The sequence below is a fragment of the Ascaphus truei genome, chromosome 9, assembly GCF_040206685.1.
Source record: "Ascaphus truei isolate aAscTru1 chromosome 9, aAscTru1.hap1, whole genome shotgun sequence".
NCBI classification, from domain to species: Eukaryota; Metazoa; Chordata; class Amphibia; order Anura; family Ascaphidae; genus Ascaphus; species Ascaphus truei.
The window spans coordinates 45,669,590-45,686,777 of record NC_134491.1 but is presented as its reverse complement, the minus strand read 5'-3'; the positions used below and the strand labels follow the sequence as shown (position 1 = coordinate 45,686,777).

The following is a 17,188-nucleotide window of genomic DNA, read 5'->3' as shown; positions in this document are numbered from 1 at the left end:
CGTCTGATACCCGGGCTCTGTTACCCTCATCCGAGCCCTGAATCCCCACTTTATATATTTGTGAACATTTTCCAATTCAGGAGCAGAATCCTGACACGGACCCCCCCTCCCCCCCTCCCCAAATAACCCACCGGACCCCAACTAACTCCCAGCGGAACCCACCGCTCCCCCCCAAATAACCCACCGGACCCCAACTAACTCCCATCGGACACCTCCCCCCCCCGCCAACTCCCACCGGACCCAGCCTCTCCCCCGGGAGTCCCAGACAATAGATCCCACGTTCTCTGCCTGATAGGGAATTCAACATCCAACTTCCCCCCCTTAACCACTCTACTTTCTTCATGTGTTCTCAACACTGGGGCAACAACGAGGCAGCCCCCTTCCTAATGTGGGGTATCTCAAATGTGGGGTGTTTGAACTGCCAAACTGGGGCAAATGAGTAGTATACAGAATACATGTGTTATAATGTAATATAATACATTTATTAAATAAATATTATTGTGACTTTTCATCAGATTCCAGGAAATTCTACCTTTAAACTGTGGTAAAACTACAAGGATTTCCGCAGCTGGGGGCTTTGGGTGATATAAGGGGAGTATTACTGCCCCAGATCCCCTCCCCATGGGGAAGATTCAGCTTGTTGTATACATGATTAACACTGACAATCTCCCACAAACGGATTTATCCTGATTTATTCTTCACACATTGAATCTGCTTTATATCTGATCATTTTTCATGCTTTGAAAGGAAGAGTCGGCAGCTAAATGGGATCAACATTTTATTCCTTTATTTAATATGTTTAAATGGGATTAGTTTTTATCAATTTTGTTCAGGCAACAAAGGAAATGTAGGAAGAATTCCGTTTTAATGCACAAATCCATCAACCTACACACACACACACACACACACACACACACACACACACACACACACACACACACACACACACACACACACACACACACACACACACACACACACACACACACACACACACACACACACACACACACACACACACACACACACACACACACACACCTGCACTTCTTTCACAAGCCAGACACACTCAAGCTGGAAATAAATGAAGAAAAGTATTTTTTTTTTAGCATCAAACTCCTCTTTGTTGGTTCACTGCAAAATCCACCCAGCACCGAAGTGGTTAAAAAGTCAACTACAGTATACCATGATAAAGCTCCATGAGATTTCCATAATGAGCCCAGCAATAAGCACAGGGACTTGTGCAGTCCTCCCCCAGCCTTGCCATCTCTTTACACCTTCCTACTGGAGGATGGAACCTGTTGCCTTCACGTCTCAGGTGCTTCCCCTTGGAAGGGATGGGTGGTACCTGGAGGTGCACATTAGCACGGGACAGACACGTCTCAGGCATCAGTACTGCAAACATCTCCCAAGGGTGCCAGGCTCGGGGGGAGAGGGGGGAAGGGAGAGGGGGGGAGAGAGAGACAGAGGGGTGGGGAGAGAGAGAGGGGGGGAGAGAGAGAGGGGGGGAGAGAGAGAGAGGGGGGGAGAGAGAGAGAGAGGGGGGGGGAGAGAGAGGGGGGGAGAGAGAGAGGAGAAAGAGAGAGGGGGAGGTGCAGATTAGCACGTGTCAGACATATCTCAGGCATCAGTACTGCAAACATCTCCCAAGGGTGCCAGGCTCAGGGAGGGGGGGGGAGAGAGAGGGGGGAGAGAGGGGTGGGGGAGAGAGAGGGGGGAGAGAGGGGTGGGGGAGAGAGAGAGGGGGGAGAGAGAAGGGGAGGTGCAGATTAGCACGGGTCAGACATATCTCAGGCATCAGTACTACAAACATTTCCCAAGGGTGCAGGGATAAGGGGGGGGGAGAGAGGGGGCGGGGGTGCAGATTAGCACGGGACAGACATATCTCAGGCAGCATTACTGCAAACATCTCCCAAGGGTGCCAGGCTCAGGGGGGGAGGAGAGAGGGGGGAAGGGAGAGAGAGGGGGGGGGGAGAGAGAGAGAAGGGGGGAGAGAGAGAGGGGGGAGAGAGAGAGGGGGGGGAGAGAGAGGGGGAAGTGCAGATTAGCACGGGACAGACATATCTCAGGCAGCATTACTGCAAACATCTCCCAAGGGTGCCAGGCTCAGGGGGAGAGAGAGGGGGGGGGGGGTGCAGATTAGCACGGGACAGACACATCTCAGGCAGCATTACTGCCAGGGCCAGGGAGGTAACAAGTGACACATTATTACATCTGCCTCATTTGCATGTCCCCGCCCACAGCCCTTTAACGCGTGCAGCAGTCACACTGGCTGCTGTTCGGGAGGCTGGATCTCTGCGCTGGATCTCTGTGCTGGATCTCGGTGCTGGAGGCTGTGAGGAGACAAGATCCGGACTCAGTGTTATGTCTCCCGCAGTGTGAGTGAGCCACGCGTGGGACAGACACGGGGAGCTCTGTGAGAGCTGACCCACAGACAGAGGGTCACCCTGCGCCCTGTTGCCTGCTCTCTGGAATACCGCAGGAGGAGGGAGACCTGCGTGGGCTGTGGGGACCGGGATATGTCCCACTCGTGCCCTGGGAGCCGGCTCGGTGGGGAGGATGCTGTTCCCTGGTAGGGGGTCGCGGATCGCGCCGGACCGGTGCTGGCTGCAGGAGGCTGCGGGGGAAGCTGCCCGGAGCCCCGGCTGCCTGGGATCGGGAGAGCCCGGCTCTGCTCAGCCCGGAGCCTGCGGGTGAGACGCTGCGGAGGAAAGAGGGTGTTTTGCCGCTGGTTTTGGGGAGGGGGGGGGGAGCGGGTCCCATTGGGGGGGATTATGCTCCGAGCTGCTGGGAGAGGAGGACGCGAGAGAGGTACGGTGTGAATCCGGTGTGGTGTGAATCCGGTGTGAATCCGGTGTCACTGCGGCGTGGATCGATCTCAGGGTAACATTTTCCTCACTACATTCCAATGATTAGCATCAGCCCATCCAATCCACACGGGACTTTGTAGGGGTTATACCAGGCAGTGACCCCCTGGTCCCTTTCCTCTCTGTCCCCAGTCCCATCTCACCCTCTGTCCCCTCTCACCCCCTGTCCCCTCACACCCCCTGTCCCCTCTCACCCCCTGTCCCCTCCGACCCCCTGTCCCCTCCGACCCCCTGTCCCCTCCGACCCCCTGTCCCCTCCGACCCCCAGACCCCCTGTCCCCCCAGACCCCCTGTCCCCTCAGACCCCCTGTTCCCTCAGACCACCTATTCCCTCACCCCCTGCCCACTCTCACCCCCTGCCCCATCAGACCCCAAACCACCCTCCCCTGCCCCTCACCCCCTGCCCCCTCAGACCCCAAACCACCCTCCCCTGCCCCCTCTCACCCCTTGCCCCTTCCCCCTCTCACCCCTTGCCCCTTCCCCTGTCCTCACCCCCTGCCCCTTCCCCTGTCCTCACCCCCTGCCCCCTCTTACCCCCTGTCCTTCTATATGTTACAATGTTGCACAGTTGCAGTTGGTGGCACTTGGTCCCCGCGTGTATTTGCATTTCAGAGGTGACAATATGAGCTGTATATAGGGGTTTGGAAACAGCGCGTTATATACCCGGGATGAGCACACAATCTGGGGTGTTTTAATGAGAATTTGAAATAAAGGATCACGAGGAAAGTAAAAGCTGCAAATCAATACACACACACACACACACACACACACACACACACACACACACACACACACACACACACACACACACACACACACACGTACATATTATATACACACACACACACACGTACATATTATATACACACACACATACACACGTACATATTATATACACACACACACACACGTATACATATTATATACACACACACACACACACACATACATATTATATACACACACATACACACACACACACACACACACACACACACACACACATACATATTATACACACACACACACACACACACACACACACACACACACACACACACATTATATTGTATACACACACATTATATTATATACACACACACACATTATATTATATACACACACATATATACACACACACACACACACACATTATATTATACACACACACATATTATATTATATACACACACATATACACACACACACATTATATTATACACACACAAACGGTCACATATCAGCATTTTCTCTTATTAATCAGACACAATCGGGGCGTTTATTCTGGGAAAGTGATTTGAGGAGAAATGAGAATGATCTTTCTCTAGATCGGAATTTAGGAATATTCCCGATTTCTGCAACAAATCTAAGTGCAGCGCCGGGTACCATGTCAGGTTAACCTCTTCACTGCTGGGCTGCTTCATTCATTGGCTTCCCTAAAATTATTGCTGGGTAAATAAATGCGGGGGGGGGGGGGGGTTGGGGTAGTATTATAGAGCCGGGGAAAGGGGGGGTGTAGAATTATAGAGCCGGGGAAAGGGGGGGGTGTAGAATTATAGAGCCGGGGAAATATAACAAAATATAGATTTGGGTAAAGGGCTATTTAACACACTCAGTGCTGGACCTATTCAGTTTTACTGAATACATTATGAAAGCTCATTAAGCGCAGAGAACACGCTGAGGGGGATTTGGGGGATTTACCTGTCTGGCTAATTACAGTACAAGGGTCTTCTGCAAAAGCTCGGAGGAACATGATTTAAATTATACACGCATTGCATGTATATGTTCATGTTAATATGTGTGTGTATCTATCTATCTATCTATCTATCTATCTATCTATCTATCTATCTATCTATCTATCTATCTATCTATCTATATTCCCTCACACTCACTTCAGATTTATCACCCTAGATGTGTGTGAGCAGCTGATAATACTGTAGTAATTCATTATCTGAGTATGTTCTGTGTATCTCAGTCCCTGGGCTGCAAACACACATGGAGGGGGGGGGGGGGGAGGGGGCATCTCTTGACAATCCTGGAAGACCCTGGATTTAAATTTGTGGCCAGTGATTTCCACACTTTACTAGTGTATTGCTGACCACATCACTTTCTTTTGAATAATCGTGCCCATTGATGTAATTAAGGGTCTGTCTCGCACACTGTGAGTGACTCTGGAGCAGGTCACTAATATGTCTCAATTGGGAATCTATACCCGCCCCATTGAAGCACTTTTACTGCTTGAAAATCCCCAGCATTAGCAGGCTGCAGTATACTCCCTGCTAGAGATACAGTGCCCAGCAAACTGCCATATAATTGAGCAACATATGGACTATTAACACCATAACGACATCCAGTGGAACTAGAAAATCCTTTAATGTTGGTTTTAAAGCGGCTATCCTCATTATATTTAAGTAGTACAAATTGCACAGATTATGATGAAGCACAGGAAAGCCTTTAGCCGTCACCTCACCCTGTGCAAAACTCAGTAGTGGGGTGCTGGGCAGTGTCATGTGGCCTGGTCCAGCTTCATAAGCCACCTCACAGAGCTGGTCAGCTTTCTCATGTGTGGATAGCTAAGGGGGAAATAGTACAGGACCAGGAGATAGCTCTGTGTTTTTGATGATGAGCACAGGTCCCGAGAAACAGGGAGATTTGGAGTCTGTGCAGAAAAGCATAGCTTTAGCCTGAATCCGACGCTGCTTGTCAGTAGGAGCTACATTCCTGTGGGAGATATACTGAATGTGCATTTTATTCTTTTTACATCACACAAAATCTTATGTTGAAAGTTCCAAATGCCCTGGAAGTCAATAGCTTGTGGGAAAGGGTTTCCAATTCGAGATCTGTCCCCCCAGACACAGGCGTGACATCTGAACATGAGACTTAAGCCATCGGTCCTCTGCAATCAATATCCTAAAATGTGTGGATGAACCTTAGACGGCTGCACACTTAATTTAACAAGGAAAAGGGATCAAGCTAAACCCTCCTGTGCCCGGGAGAATTGTGGTACATTGCTGGTGCCTCTGACATTAATGGTCTTCAATCCATACACATAAACTCCTTGACTGGTGGGCCTGCAACGCCGTGCATTGCAGGTCCCCCTGGATAAGTAGGGGTTAATGGAAGTGGGTATTCAGCGCTTTCCTTCCCATTGAAGAAAGTCTTGCCTGTTCGGCCACTTAAAATCCTATAATATTTCCATTAGTATAAATGCATAGTGCAGGTTTGAAGTGTCTATATTTGTCATATAGAGCAGAGGTGCCCAACTCCACTCCTCAAGATCCACCCCCCCATGGGTCAGGTTTTAAGGCTATCCCTGCTTCAGCACAGATGGCTCAATCAGCCACTGATTGAGCCACCTGTGCTGAAGTAGGGATATCCTTAAAATCTGACCCTGTTGGTGGCCCTTGAGGACTGGAGCTGCCCACCCCCAATACAGAACTCATATTGCTTACAGGCAGTGATTCCTTTTGTGGTTGCCATAGATGAGATGTTGTGGTCTCCAAAACATGTGTACAAGTCACATCCGATGTTAGTGGTGCTGCTGCTGCAGCAAAGGCTACAAGATGATGGTTTTAGCGAATTCAAGACTTGGCCACACAAGGGACAAGTGGGGAAATGGGTCCAAAAGCAGACCGTTCATATTGACGTACTGATGAATTTATTTAGTCTGTTAATATTTACTTCCAAGGTGAGATCTTCATCAGGGTGAATTCCTCCTCTTCTCAGGGAAATAATGTCATGCTGATCCAGTGAAGAACACTATCTGATTTTGATATAACAGTATACTGACCAGTGCATAGTGGGAGCAGAACTGTAAAATCCCCGTCTCCCAGAAGCAGGTTTAGGCATTTTTATTGTAACCGTACTTTCCTGACTGAGCAGTTTGTGTTAGGACTTGATTCAAATTCAGTCCATTACTGACCTCTATCTGTGAGAACTGGGCAGCCTTTGTATTAGAGCGCTGTATACAGAGCCCGGCTCTCACTGACATGCTCTTAGTAACCATCATTTATCTGCTCCTAAATACTATACAAATTGCACTTTATGTATAAAGCAGAAACCTTTGCAAACAAATTATATAGTGCTAAAAAAATCAATACATTTAAGGTTATAACAGTTTTGTATTGGGGCAAATGGATTGCCGTGTTTATATAACACAATCTCAGCATTTGTTTTGTAGCAAAAAAAGAAAAACAGCTTTAACATTTTTTCTTCTTGAAAAACCCGTGTCACCTGACCTTGTCCTAGATTGTAAGCTGCTTGGGTCAGGCCTATGCTTACCTAGTGTACCCGTCTATATTAACAATGTCATCGCATTGTTATTGTCTTTCAGGCTTGATGAAAGTTGTTATACCATCCAGTGAACCAACATTACAAATCCTCCTAAATTAAATGATATTGTACTGAGCTTCCAAAACCTCAGAGGTTTGTTCTTCAAGTGGAGGTTTCAAGAAGAGACCCGTGAGGTTTCAACAGCTCTGTACGCTATCATTTCATTTATCAGGAGGAACGCTAACATGGCTCCGCTAAAAAGCATGAACTTGATAATCATATATCTTTTGTGAACCTCATCTACTATGTAACTATGTAACCTGCGTCGGATCTGCCTTTCTCCAGGCGCAATACGATGACTGTAACTTTGAAGTCCATGATTGTGTTTTCCACCCATTGTATAGTGCTGCGGTGTATGCTGCCACATTATTAATAAATCATGAGAATAATACCAGTAATGTTGGTAAAAGTGCTATGTATATAGCAGAACAGTTGGTTATCCAGGAAAGATACTTGTAGACATTTTTCACATAAAACTGCGTCACACAAGCTGGTTGTGCTTTGAGAATGGGCGAGTTTGCGCGTGAAATATTTGCGTTTAAGTCTTTGCATGGGGAAGGCGTTTTCATCCTATTGGTAAGAACCCCAAATGTAGCTACTATAACTGATTTACTCCCATCCACGTAACAGTTTTTCAGGCAAATAAGTCTACTATTTTATTTTAAACTATAGAGTTTTACAGAAATGATTTAATCTCTTTTTCCGAAACTTCTGAAAATGGCCAGAAAATCCCCCCCCCCCCCCGCAAATGAAATGAATGTGGAATGAGGTCCAGTTTGTAGGGAAGATTTCTTCAGTTGTACATTTGTCTGCCGCATTTGTTAAAAATGAGACCACCGCAGCGACATAGAAATAATTATCTTTTTCTTTAACAAAAGAAACCAGCGCAGCAATAAACTGAAGGAACTGATTAAAATGCTCGTGTAAGCCGGGCGAGATGTTCCCTGATTTACATGGGAATGAGTATCCGGCGTTGTGTGCACAGGGAGTTACCGGGTGCGAGATGTCACGTGGCGCCAGACGCTGTTTGTAAAGTGCAATTTTAGGGCGAGTGATATTATAAGTTGCACGCAAATGGCAAGAAATCCGCCTGTTGGAAGCAGACGATGGGGGTTATGTACCCGGCTGCAAACTGGAGCCAAAAAGTCTGCACCAAATGTATCAAAATAGAAACTGCTATGGTATCCTCCGGGATCTTATTGTTTAATCTGGTGCTGAAGTGATAGGACGAAAACAGCAGTTATTCTGTTTATATGCAAGTTCAGCTGCTCATGCTGAAAACTACGGCCTGTGTTTAAAGCTGCAGTTCAGTCTTTTTTTTAATTTATTTTTTTACTTCAATAGTTTCATGTGGGCAATCTCTAATTACCTAAAGAACTGCATAGCTGTCGGTCAATTCGTTCTCCATCTATTGATCGGCAAAGTTTGGCGACATCTTTAAATATGCGGAAAGTAAATCGTTGCTATAGGAACAAGCATGCTTGTTAAAATAGAATACAAGAAAATTGGTCTTTCAAAGTTGTTTTTTTTAAAAACAGAAAATGCTAAAAGTATTTTTTCTTACTACAGAACTGATTTATTAAAAAAAAACACACATGCAGGATATTGGCTGAATGAACTGCAGCTTTAATATGCATTGAAGGTACTTCCTCCCGCTGGAGAAGAGTGTAGCACCATTGATGTGAGTGGAGCTGCTGTGTTCTCTAGCATTGTGACGCCCGTACTGTATGTGCGAATGTAGATGGATTTGGTCCCGGTAACACTGCACTTGAGGCAGTGCATGTTATGAAAAGCCATGACATTTTCAGGATAGCTTGGGGGAGTGCAAAGCATGTGCTGTGCAAAGTTTGAAGGCAATTGGTGTATGTCTTGACACATTTATCCACATTAAGCGTTTTTCACATTAAGCATTTGCGTCGGTCCCCTGCACTTTGATTTCTTCATTTCGAGCAAATCGCTCCAAACTGGTTTATTTTCAGGGTTTCATGTCCTCCCAGCTGCTCCTTAAGTACAAACTATAGAGCTGGTTAACACCTTCACTTCCAGGTACAGCTGCCACACAATACGTGGGGTTTTTTTTTGGGGTGTGGCGGCGGCGGTGGCAAGGAAAGGGTTAAGGTGGAATTTGGTACTTGTTTCTGAGGTTTGAACACGGAGCAAAGTTCTCAATCTGCTCGTTGTCCATCAGAGTTGGGAGGGAAGCTCGGGCCTTGCGACGTGCAACGTGTACATGTGGGGAGGAAAGCACCGAGCATATTAGTGACGCTATTTAATATAAAACCTGATGAAAAGTCACTAATGTAAAAAAAAAAAACAATAAAGATGACTCTGAGCATTTTATGGAAGTGTTAAAAAAAAAGCTGAATTTAACATGTAGTATGCTGGTACACTTCTATTCCTAACGCCATAAATCTATAGCAATCAGAACAGTACGTGGAATATTTAATTATTCTGCATTCTGATCTGTGAAAGGGCATACAATTGGATATATATGTAATTACTGATATATATTATATAATATATTTATTTCATCTAAATGAACACATAATACACAGGGCAGCATATGTAACAACGAAGTAACACTAAGCTCTTTATCTGTGGAAGCAGATAATACTATGAAAGGTAATTTCCGTTGATTTATGGCAGACATTTGTGCTTTGTACAGGTTTATGTAATCGGTTCATAGGCGTCTTGTGAGCTAATTTAAAGTGACAGTATGGGTGCGTGTGACACGTTACATGCATGTGGGATACATGTGAGATTAACTCATTCATGCACTGGTCTCCTGAGGCAGCAGAGAGTATGAGGGAGATATTAACCCCTGCTGTAAATTTGCCGGCTCTTCCCATTGATGGATTCATTTTTTATTGATTTTTAGTAATAATGATAGTTTTGTGCAGTGAGTGCCTGCCCCGAAGAGCTTGCAATCAAAGTGATAAAGTGACTGGCCCAGCGGACACTGGGATTGTAGCTGGACCGAACTTTCTGATATTCCTCCAATTCCCTACATTAAATTACCAGCTATCACTATCTTTTGGATTTGCAGAAGAGTGAAAGCGCTCAGTCTTATAACACCCTTTGCGCACATTTAGAAAAGTAATTTCAGAAATGAAAGCAGCAATCCTTCCCTGCTCAACTTGAAATGTTTCTCCAGCACTGAAGCCAGTGGGTTCTCTTAGGCGGAACGGCATTATTTATAGCTCAGGGGACCACTCGTTTCCCGAGATATTTGAGGAGTTACAGGTGTTCCTGCTCCCTCCAGGGAAAACAAAATGGCCGTCACATCTCAAGGCTCGTGCGGGACAATAGGAAGCTGCAAAATAATTGTTTGCTTTCTATTGGACGGCCATTTAAATCCCCCACCCAGGAAACCTCCTAAAACCAAACCGGTAAATATTCTGAGTAACAGGCTTTAGATCTGGAGGATGCCCTGGTTCGAATGTGTCCGGATTCTGCCACATGTGATGTTAGTTAGCCTCTTTCCCGCTAAGCAGATTTTCTAGGTTTAAAACTTTTACAGACTGCACTGGGCTCAGCGGAGAGCTCCATTTTAATCTCACGAGCACTTAATATTTCAGATGATCAGATCTCCTCAACGGAGCATCAATTGTAAAAAATCCGACCGCGTAGGAAAGGGCAGCATTGGGCACCCCTGTCTTTCGCGTAGGAAAGGGCAAGGCGGGTTCTCTTAAATGAAGTAAAAAATAAGATGCAAAAAGAAAGCCTCAATTAGCCAGATCGCTGCTTTAAGAGTTCTAGGATATTTGGTAACGGCCGTTTTGCCACGACCAAGTCGCCACCGGAGTTTATCCGCCACTCACCTCTCCGTAGGGACTTTTCGCCGTCCGCCATGGTAAGCTCCTAACCTTAGAGCCCTTATCCTAAAAATCCCTTACCCTAATGCTAATTTACCTTGGGGCCAAAATGGCCGGCGGCGAAGTGTCCCTCTACGGCTAAAAGTTTGCGGCAAAATAGCAACGTCTGCTCATCCCATTCCAGCTTTAAGAGGCGTGTTATAACAGAGTACCCTACTGCGAAGCGCCAAGTGACAATCATCACATAATATGGACAGTATCTATTGGCAGCGGTGCCAATATTGCGGGAATCAGGGCTGAGGGGTTTTCAAATAATCATTATTTATAAGACTCACCCAAAAAATGTTATAGCAGTATTCTTAAATACTCCTGAGCTGTACTGCAGGATCTCACATCGCAGGGTGCGATAATGCTAGAAAATGAAAGTAAATACAAGTTGTAAAAATACATTTTTTGTCATATGTCACCAGGTGCTAATACAGTCTCTCTCGCACACGCAGCCTCTCGCACACCCAGCCTACCTCTCACTCACCCAGCCTCTCGCATGCACACCCGGCCTCTCGCACGCACACCCGGCCTCGCACGCACACCCAGCCTCTCACACCCACACCCGGCCTCTCGCACGTACACCCGGCCTCTCACACCCACACCTGGCTTCACGCACGCACACCCAGCCTCGCGCTCGCACACCCAGCCTCTCGCACACGCACACCCAGCCTCGCACACGCACTCCCAGCCTCGTGCTCGCACACCCAGCCTCTCGCACACGCACACCCAGCCTCGCACACGCACACCCAGCCTCGCGCTCGCACACCCAGCTTCTCACCAGCAAAACAAATGAAAAAAGGAGTAGAAACATAGATGTATTCATCTGTGTTATTGTACAACAGAAAACTCCAACGTGTAAGGAAAACAAACACCCTACAGAGGAGTGTGCCAGAATTTACACAACATGAATGCACTTTTGTGTGTGCGTGTTAAGCCTCCCGCTATAAAAAAAACCCCACAAATTCCTATAACAGATCAGGATTATTTCCCGTGAACTGTGATATATTATCCCAGCATCAGAGTTAATTGATTCCACTAAGTGCAAAGTGAAATAATGTGCCAAATACGGCCTTTTAATGAAAAATGTTATCTCCCACACTTTGCTTATTAACAAAACAAAAAAAAGAAACATTGGTATTTAACATTGGTAAATTACAGAGGTTTTAAATAGATCCTTTTGTTTTAACAACGCTTGCTAAGGATATCTCTTTCTGATTAGCTTCTGCATAATAAACCACGAACAAACCCAGAATCTATTACACACCATAAAAACAGATATTCCTTTAGGGACCAGCGCCGATGTGCAGAGCGCGCATGTAACTGCCCTTTAAGTACAACCCAGGAGGCAGGGGGCGCAGGGGAAAAAGGTTGCACGCCCCGATGTATCCCATCTGTCAGAGAATGAGTGAAGCGCAATTTTCCACAGGGCTGTGACCTCCTAACATTAGGGGGATGTTAATTCCCTGGGAAACAGAAATGAGTGACCGTTGAGGTGGGAGACCCCTGGTACAACACCGCGTGCCATCTCCTTTTAATCAAAATTAGATTGTAAGCTCTCTGGTTCAGGGTTTAATCGTGCCTGCGCTTCCCAGCTGTGCTGAGCGAGTTGTTCTAGTTCATTCTTCCTAATATAATGACTGGGGTAGTTAGTACATTGCCAGGCAGCGGTACAATCAGGTGGAGGGGGACAGATCTGTATATGTGGATTGATATTTCAGTAGAGACGCGCGGGAATGAACCCCTTACCACGAGCACAGGCCCATCCAAATCAGACCAATATCAACGTGTGTTCCCCAGACATGGGCGAAAATAGCAACCCAAGCGAAAAACAATCTTCTTAGGTAAATAAGGATATACAAGTATACAGAAAAACACATCACACGTGGCTAAATACAGTAACTGCCCCACTAGGGCAAAGTTCTCCGCGTGTGGAGCAGGTTCTCCCTCCGTGTTCCTTGTTTGTGGAACGTTTCCCCATTAGGGTGTGAAACGTTGCCCCCTGATTACAAGGAAGATATATTTTGGGGTGTTCCTTGTGCCAAACTATTTTTGATGTTTCCCTCATACTATACATACAGATAAGTACATCACATACACACGGCAGCTTGGCGTGTCTTTGGTATGTGCTGTTAAATGGAATAATGTATCCCTCATTGTAATGAGCGATTTGCGATATTTACCTCGTGCTCATCTTGTAAAAAAAGAAATATTGTTAAAGAGTTTTTTGTTATCTGTATTCGTGTATATCCTTATCTACCTAGGAAGATTGTTTTCCACCTTTGATGGCTATTTTTGCACACTTCTTGAATGCTGGGACACACGTCAATGTGGTTATTGAAGTGCCCTAGATCTTTTCTCTCTATAGATTTACGCATAGGATTTCTTAGCTCGCTATCTCCCCCTGTGGTTTTATGATGGATTCTCTTCTCTGTTTTGTCCGAGTTAAAAAAATATTTGAATGTATATATTGGCATTGGCTTAAGGGTTTTCCATGTAATGTGGACTTGAGACAAAAGGTGGCACAGTGTGCTCATTTGCATGACATTTCCCAGAATCCCTTGCTGCAGTGGAAGCACTGTATGCTGGGTGATAATGGTGAAAAGCAGGGGTACAGACCTGTCTAAGACATGTGAATGTGCTCACAAGTAATATTTTTTATAATATATATATATATATATTCTCAATTTTCTAGGTTTTTTGTTGTGTTTTTAGTTTGGATGTGGCAGGGTTGTGTATTACAGAAAGTACTGTACTGTGTTCAGTGCAGACCGCGATGGTCCTGCAACGCCTATAATACAAATACCCTTATTCAAAAGAGCGCAGTAGGGCCAATGCATCCCCCATGCACGGACAGAAAGCCCCGTTAAAGTTAACAGGACTTTCTATGCAATAACGCTGGGTCGGTACCAGTGCACGTTCTTGAATAAGGACCCGTGTATCTGTGCTATTTCATTTTCAGCAGCTGATGCTGACAGAACGGAATTGGCCCAAGGTCACCCAGCACAGTAACAAGAATGCCACGTAGAACGCCGCGCGCGTCTGATACCATCACACGCCGATGCTTTCTCGTTATAAAATGAATGCTAGTACAAGTCTTCAAACACACGAGGAAGAATTACGCTGGGGATTTTGTTTGCTCTAGACGCCATTTTTTTATTTTTTATTTCCCAGTTTTAAGCATTACTCAGGCTGGTTTCCTGTTATTTAATTTGTCTAGAGCTTTGAGACTTAAAAAACAGAGAAAAAAGGCAAAAATCGCAGAATGAAAATCCATTAAGATGTGAACCAGAGTTTAGAAGTGGAACCCATAGTAAAACCCAGTGTTAAGTACAGTGCGTGTGTGTGTGTGTGTGTGTATCTATCGCTCTTTCACAACAGCTCACAATCTATTCATTTATTGAGTGTGGTATCTGATTTTCAGCACAGACCCCTGAAGGGGTTAATTGGCCCAAACAGTTTTCTCTTAAATGACTCTTATTTTTAATGCTTTTCTAAATGTTAAACGATGTCAATTGTTTTTTGTTATGTTAATCATCAAACAGATTGTACATTAAACCTGACCTGTTGGGACCTGTTGGTGGCCCCTGAGGACTAGATTTGGCTGCTCCAGGGGTAGAGAAGTGTGTTCCCAGGCTTCCCGGGAGCACGAGGGTTAATGTGCGATTGCTTGGTTTCTGTATACTGCTTGTGTTGTGACATTTTACAAAGCGCCTAGCAGCTCTCTAATGAGCCATGCTGTGATGTATATGTATATACTGTACTTCCCCTATGGCCTCGTCTCTGTGTCGGCCTTCAGATTGGTATTTAACCGCATCCAGGAAGATTCAGCCAGATTTCCAAAAGTAGAAACCGCGACACATTAAAGAATTGTAACCCAAATGACACCGCTTCTATTAGTGTCCCCCATTTCTGCTGTATTTATTCATTTATTTCCTAACATAACACAAACTCGCGAGTGCAGCGAAATGCCGGTTTGGTTTATGTTAATAAATCATTTAATTCGCGTTTACAAATATTTTAAAAATGTTTACTCTTTGATATGATTGATTGCATAAAAAATATTTTTACGGTTTTAAGTGCGTCCAAACAGGGAAAAGCCAATTAACGGGACATTTCAACGTTTTTGAGAAAATTGTTGGGATCCCAAGACCTTTAATGAAAATGCGGGGCTGTCCTGGCTAAGACGGGACATACGCTACCCTATCCACAGGAACGTCGCAGTCTTCTGGGTCCCGAGAAGGAGCGGCTCAACGAGTAACGAAACTGACTGACACTGAGTTTGCATCAAGGGAGCCTGGTTCAGTTCCCGGTGTCAGCTCCTTGTGTCCTTGGGCAAATCACTTTGTCTCCCTGTTCCTCAGGCACCAAAAACAGATTGTAAGCTCCACGGGGCAGGGACCTGTCTCTGTAAAACTAGCAGCGCTATAAAAGAACATGTTGTTATTATTATTACTCCAGTGCAGTTATACCACAGAGAAAAGGCCCAGTAGCACATTATGGTGTGTACGGTGTTACTGTTACTCTGTTATTGCCATGGCTCTATATTAAGTCTGTAAAGCACTGTGTACATGGCTGGCACTCAGTGAAATAAATAATGACCAGATAAAATACAACTTTCAGTTTTACCAGAGTGTGTGACATGCCTCATTTGACGTGACGCCATCCTGCCTTCTGCTTGTCCCTACTGCCAGCTCCCTATTGGAGAGCGCTGTCCATGCACTCCGCATAGTGCGCTGATCGCAGGCGCGGTGCATGGCACAGGGATGCCAGTCTCACTAACAGAAAACTCCCCGGGCATCATTGTACGAACATAATAAAGTGGGAAATGGGACTTGACTTGTATTTATATTTCCGTGCCAGTCAGATGCCTCATTGTGAAATCTCCCAATCTGTTTCGTACAAATACAGATCTAAAATAATCATTTTGACACCCTAACTGGCCGGATTCACCAGGCCGCAATGTGCTCATCCACGGATCAGGAAATAACTACCGCTGACTTGCGTTTACGGACTCTCTCCCTGAGTCAACCCCAGTCCTGAAGACACCCCGACAGGTCAGGTTTACAGGATATCCCTGCTTCAGGACAGGTGGCTCAGTCTTCGACCGCATCACCTGCGCTGAAGCAGGGATATCCTTAAAACCTGACCTGTTGGGGGAGGGTGTCTCGAGGACTGGGGTTGGAACCCTTGCGCTAAGTGTTGTGTATTCTGCAATAATTGCGGGCATTTTTTGTTCAGTTTTGGGAGCTTTTCAGTGCATTTACAGAGACTCCGCTCGGCGCTCCGCTTTCGGTTTCTTTGTAACCTCAGAATAGTTTGTTAGGTGAAACTTCTAAAGCCAAGAAGGTCCTTTAGGATTGTAAATGGGACATGCAGAACTATGATAACAGAGAAGCCGATTTTGTTTTTGGCTGAGCTGCGAGACGTCTTAGTGGTGGCTGAATACAATGCTTCACTTTCACTGCTCACCGTCTCGTCAATGACGGCCAGATATCTAAAGCACAATCCATGTGTTTTTCGCCTGGCTGGCTTGCCATACGCAGCTCAGAGAAATGTTGCATTATGCAACTTAACCCAGAAGCCCTAATTCTCCAAACTAAAAGCATTCCACTTGCATGATAAGAGAGGCCGCGCGTTTCCTTTACCTGACTTCTGATTCGCTGAGTACCTATACACCGGGGGTAGCCAACCCCAATACTCAAGGGCCACCAACAGGTCAGGTTTTCAGTATATCCCTGCTTCAGCATAGGTGGCTCTCATTGACTGAGCCAGCTGTGCTGAAGCAGGGATATCCTGTATACCTGTCCTATTTGGTGACCCTTGAGGACTGGAGTTGACTTCCCACTGCTATACACTGTTAACCCCTTAACCCTCCCAGAAGGCCTTTCTGGCAATGACGGAGTTACCTGTAGTCTTGCATATGGTGGGTGACCCAGTTGCAGTGTAGGCCCGTCTAGCAGTGAAAGGGTTAAGATACAAGCACGTCCAGCTTCCCACAGCCACAGAGGAGCCTGTGAAGATCTCTTCGGTTTGCAGCCCGTGGGCCGGATCAGGACGCGGACGCTCTGCCTGGCCTATTTATTAAAGTTGCTGGGGACAATTTGTTTTTTTCCGCACTGAACCTCA

At 45.9% G+C, this 17,188-nt stretch overlaps 1 protein-coding gene across 2 annotated transcripts in view; it reads left to right on the top strand.

Annotated features, from left to right (window-relative positions):
* The first annotated feature begins 2,190 nt into the window (after positions 1-2,190).
* The window catches only part of FLRT2 (fibronectin leucine rich transmembrane protein 2), a 48,704-nt gene continuing 33,706 nt past the window's right edge, over positions 2,191-17,188 (top strand). The window contains exon 1 of one of the 2 annotated variants that reach the window (XM_075614610.1): positions 2,191-2,378. The gene's annotated coding sequence lies outside the window, so the exon portion shown is untranslated. Of the gene's footprint in view, positions 2,694-17,188 lie in introns of both variants that reach the window. The other variant, XM_075614609.1, reaches the window with a different exon arrangement.